A 6,055-nucleotide genomic window follows, 5' to 3' on the forward strand; every position below is an offset into this window, starting at 1 on the left:
TTGTAGTAAATAACTACAGGAACTGTAACGGGAATGAATGTATCTCAATAACCAATCTTATAGTAGAGTAACCAATCCTTATAATAGGGTAACCAGTCCTTATAGTAGTGTCCTTATTTTAATTCCTTATTTGTAATAGGTTTTTTATTGTAACAACCTTCATGGGTATAAGTAGGTGTGTGACTGTTAAGAAATAATATCAGAAAATTATTGCAATTTCTCTTCTCTCTCCTGACTATTCCTCTCTCAATTCCCTCTTCTCCTCTTCTTATCCTTTCTGCAATTCTTCTTCTTCTGTAGCATCCGCTACAATGGTGCTTTCATCGAGCTACTCTTCCTCCATAACTAGAAGTAACATTCATCCTCTTCCACAACAAATCACTGTTCCCCAATCTAACCCTTCAATTTCACCTACGATTACATCATGTTGGGATGCTGTCTCTGTAGCACTTCATGCATTAGATCGATCTCTTACAAAATCGTGTGCTGCCTTTGCACGGGCTAGGGCTGAGATGCAAGCTGGTTTTGCACAGTTTAGAGCTGAGATGCGCGTTGATTTTGCAAAGATCAGGGCTGATTGCGATAAGCTGCGAGCTGATCTGGAAGATATAGCTGCTACTAGGATTCAACGGATATTTCGTGGCTATTTGGTGAGGCGTCACCGATTAGTGATTGATGAAAATGCACAACAAGCTGAGACCAAATTTCAAATAATATTTCGTGAATTTTTATCCAAGCGGGCCATTCACCGATTGAAGGATACAACCCACCCGCAAATTGATAATTCCAACCTTTACCTTCTTCAACTGACCACAAGTGATGCGACCAACAACCGTGTCTTAAAAATGGATCCTCCTCGATTCACATATGATGACCAGAACCGCACCGATGGGTTTTTGCTGGGGGACAAAGGTCGAGCACAAGAATTGGAATCTGTCCGCGACGTGAATGATGCGGTGATTGTGGTTTCATTGGCTCTCTTCTCATTTCCTCAGGTTTGTCTTTCCACCATGCCTTTGACTTTTAGACTTGACGCAATGATGGAGGATGCCGGTGACCCACCTTGGAATCCAGGGATTGCAGTTCACCTATATGCCATTGCTTTGATTCATTATAATATTATTTTACGAGCAATTGGTCCACTCACTTGGCATTTTACTTGGACCAAGCTATTGGTCGTGTACGCCTGGAATGTCGATAGGATATTTGCGCGAAACCTGTTCGATGAATTACCTGTGCATCTCATGGTGATTGGGAATCCCTATTCACTCATCCAACAAATGATATGTTTGGATTCACATGGCCGTTGTTTCGAAGCTACTCTTAGTACTACAAAAGATGTTAACAAAGAGGTCTTCTCGAGAGCCTTGCAGCACAAAGAGGGCCATCCGAATCTTTCGTTGAAGCCTCAATAACAAGTTGATAGAGTGGGGATTGTTATTCCAACCATTGTCATTCGAATTGGTAATGCTTCTGTCATCGATCTGGACTATGAACTTCATGTTGATTTTGTGTTTCATGCAAACACACATGTTGCTGCAGTTATAAATTTAACTCATGGTGGAGTGTGTGCTTATGGTGCTAAAAATAATTTTGCATCCTTGTTATCCTTCATGTTTGGCTTCTGTGATAATGCTTCATATGGTGACTCTGTTATTGCCAATACTAAGTTGGGTGATGGAGATAATTTTGACACTAGTTATCGAGCACTCAATTATGGATTGTTGTTTGAGGGTATGGAAGAAAAGGCAGCATTGCTTGGACAACATTTGCGCATGTTATTCTCTGGTATTTTTGGCTTCAAGTTACCTAACAAGTGTTGCAGTAGGGTGCCAACAATTGACTTGGTTTCAACCATGACCCAAGTGATTAGGAAACATGGTGTTCTTGGAAAATTTGTTGAATTTTATGGTAATGGTAAGCGTAAATTTTATAATATACACCGTGATTGCTTGCAAAATTTTTAGGGGTGTCAATCTCTAGGCCTACAATTGGGATCTACACTGGGTGTCCTATTGCATTTGCTGCCAAGGGGAGAATACTTGGATCAGATTCTGCTTACTTTAGTGGTTTTTCCTTCTCACATGGCTTCTGCTATTGTATGGGAACCTCACAATGCTACTTTCTCTGTTCACCAACTTGATGAAAAAGTAGATGAATGTATAGTGCTTGACACTAAAACCTTGTACAATTTTTGCTTCTGTACCATGAAGATCATTACCCCAAGCTTTGGTCATCTAAACCAATTCGTATCAGCAACCATGCATGTTCTTACTTCTTGTTTGTGCTTCCCTATTCTGCTATACTTTGATTTGGGTAAGGTTGTTGTGACTTCCTTGGGTGCAAACGGTGGTACACACATAAGGCTTATGCAAAGGCTGTTGTTATAACCAATTCATTAGGTTTGGAATGTTTTGAAGCAATTGGCACAAAAATGCAGATTTCTTTGCAAAATGCTCTAGAAATGACGAGATATAAGATTACCTATGGTCCAATGGCAACACTCCATTTAACTCAGCATGCTATAGTTTGGTTACTGCTTACTTTTCTTGATACCTTCAACTTGGAGAATCTTCTTTTTATGGTTCATGATAAATTACATTACAGAACCTGTGTTTCTCACTTTTCATTGATGGATTTCCATGACTTTACCTTTGAAAGGCTTGGAGGTGCAAAGTTTCCTTCTATGTGTTGTACACTATGTCACTGCATTGTTGCTCAATGTTTCATCTTTGATCCGGGTGGTCAAGCAACTCAACCTCGAGGACGAGGTTGGTCTGAAGGAGGATGGAATGTAACGGGAATGAATGTATCTCAATAACCAATCTTATAGTAGAGTAACCAATCCTTATAATAGGGTAACCAGTCCTTATAGTAGTGTCCTTATTTTAATTCCTTATTTGTAATAGGTTTTTTATTGTAACAACCTTCATGGGTATAAGTAGGTGTGTGACTGTTAAGAAATAATATCAGAAAATTATTGCAATTTCTCTTCTCTCTCCTGACTATTCCTCTCTCAATTCCCTCTTCTCCTCTTCTTATCCTTTCTGCAATTCTTCTTCTTCTGTAGCATCCGCTACAGGAACCATGTTTGGACTTGAACTCATCTTTCACACGAAAATTAGATCTAGGTTTTGGGTTTGGAGGTTGGTTCGGATTTTTGAGCACAAAATGGGAGTGTGGAGATGTAATCCCAATGTCCCACCAAGATTAAGCTTTCTGAAATGATGAGATGAAATATATGTGTGATGTTTCATAAAGATAGGTCAAGGGAGAGAGATTTGGGGGACAAAAACCCTATACCTCGCAACAATGGCCGAAACCCCTTGATATTGGGGTTTCTGGTCGAGATTTACCCGGGTACACCCCTCCCTACCCGGGTAAATAATTCAAGCAATTTCCCAGAACTCAAGAATTATACCCTGGTACACCCCTCCCTACCGGGGTATGCATAAAATTTCAAAAAATACCCAGGTATGGAGGGGAGTACCCGGGTAGGCTTCGTGGTTAACGGTCAAACATAGGCAGATTGGTGTTATGTTTTTTTGGGGAGGTTAAATTTTTGAAATAGTTTATAATGAAGGTCAATTTGGTAATTAATTATGAATAAATGGTTATAAGGGTCAAAAAGCCCAAACAATACTTTTTAAGTTAATTTAGTTATTCAGGTGTTTAATTAATTTATACTCATGATTAGGGGTGTTAACGGGCCGAGCCGAGCCGATCCGATCCGAGCTTTGGTCTTAAAAGGCTAAGCTTGTGTTTAAATGTGTCAGTCTGACCAAGCTTGTTACCTGTTATAAATATAACTATCGGCTTGTGGCCTGACTTATTTACAAAAAATAAAAGCCTTGTTTAGCCTGTTAGCCTATTTAAAAAAAAATAAGACAACAAAAATTTATCCAGTATATATAATCAACAACATTAGTAATTCCATAAATATTTATAAATTCAATTTATATCCAAACAACATAATATAGAACAAAATCATTCAAAAAGTTTGTTTAACCAATAAAATGGAGTGAAATAGATTGAGGAAAAAGAGAAGGCTATTACAATTAGTATAAAAAATATAAAATATAAATAAAAAATAATATACAAGGCCAGCCCGAGAGGCTTTAAGGCCGAGTTTTTGAATTGGAGTCTGAGACCTTTTTATTAAACGATCTTTTATACAAGTCCCAAGCCTGGTGCCAACAACCAATTTTAAACATGTAAGTTCATGCCCTTCACGAGCCGAGCCAAAGGCCCCTGATTTGTTTAGCACCCCTACTCATACTCATGATTGTACGAGTAAGGATTTAAAGAACCAATTGCATCAAGTGAAATGTTAGAACTAAGCAGTCTTAGAGAAAAAAAAAATTGTTACCCGAACTATAGTAATATTTATTGTTTTTATTTAAAATTAAATTTTGTTTTTTCCTGTTTTGTTTTTACCCCAATACACTATCTGCTCGGATATTTGGTCATCGTTTTAGATATTTCATCTACCCTATTGAGTTTTCTAAAGAAAAATGCTAAACAGTTAAAATTGTTGCCAAATTTTTTGTTAGAATGAAATAAAATTGTTGACTCTTAGATAAGTAAATAATTTTTACCATTTTGACACATTTAATCATCACTCTTATTGTTGAGATATATAGTCCCACATTAGTTGTACGAACAACTAATGTGAAGTTTATAAGGCCTTGGACACTCCCACCCGTTGAGCTAGCTTTTGGAGTAGAATATCCCAAGGTTCTTTACATGGTATCAAAGCCTCACTAAATTGGGCCTGCGCAATTTTCGCAACTAATGTGAAGTTTATAAGGCTTTGGGCACTTCCACCCTTTGAGGTGGTGTATCCCAAGGTTCTTTACATTTTTATCTTATCAAATTCTTACTAAATTTTGTCCAAGTAATTTTTTTGCTGTTTAACATTACCCTCTGTTTAAAGTCCTAGCTGATTTAGATTGTAGACTAAGTTTGAATTGACCATATAATTTGAATTGGGTATTTTCATAATGTAAATAGCTTTTAGAACTCAGTTCAATTATGAAAGAGAGATGTGATCTGTAGTGCACATTGGCGGCATTTGGTCATACACGTTTTCTAATTTCTAGAACTTGAGGCTGGTAACTTGGAACTTGGAATTGGTAATCATGTTCATGAATCACAATTTTCTCCCCTCTCCGATGTACCTTTTTCTCTCTTTCTTCCACAAGTTGACTGTTGACAGAGACTTAATCGCATGCTGTGCTCAACAATTGATTATGGAATCTTCAACGCTAATAAGAACTCGATATTTGCCATGGTGATACATACTTCACAATTGTAGGACTTTCCGAATAGATATCCCATGCAAAACAAAATTCATATTATTTGAAATTAGCACCAACTACACTCTCCTATCACTAGAATTAATGTGGATTATAAAATTGCTGCACAATAAATAAAGAAAAATGAAGTTACGAAAAGAAGATTCTAGAGACCTTATAAAGTCAAAGAAAAATGAAGAAAACAAATTCTAAAGATCCCATAAATACGAAAATTACTTCAGTATTATGCATGCATTGAGTTTTCGATGCATTTTTCATTTATACGTGTCTTATTTTTATCAAATTATTTTAAAATAAATAATTTATTTTAAAATGAAATAAGAGAATGATTTAACAAAAAATAAATCACGTGTCACATTATAAGTAAAAGATACATCCAAAACTCAGTGCATCCATAAGTAAATAAGAATCTAGAAATATAATTGCAAGTATTAATAGAAGCAAAGCCATTAGTATGTTACTTTTATAAGAAGAAGCAATAACTGAGGAAGTAAGAGAAGAATGGAAAACAAAGATTAACTTTTGAGAGAATAAATAATGAAAGTAAACACGTATAAATTAAAATAATCTTCTTAAAGTATTAAGTGTATGAAAATATTTATAATAAATTTTTATCAATAAAAGTTGTATATTTTATTCTTCAAAGCACGTATTTTACAACTAACGCAATTCAGTAACTCTCTTACATTGTTCACATCAGGATAAAGCAGAATTCATTCCAATTATTACGCTTACAA

The sequence above is a fragment of the Gastrolobium bilobum genome, unplaced genomic scaffold, assembly GCF_033153095.1.
Source record: "Gastrolobium bilobum isolate Gb01-03AN ecotype WA unplaced genomic scaffold, APGP_CSIRO_Gbil_v1 utg17977, whole genome shotgun sequence".
Taxonomy (NCBI): domain Eukaryota; kingdom Viridiplantae; phylum Streptophyta; class Magnoliopsida; order Fabales; family Fabaceae; genus Gastrolobium; species Gastrolobium bilobum.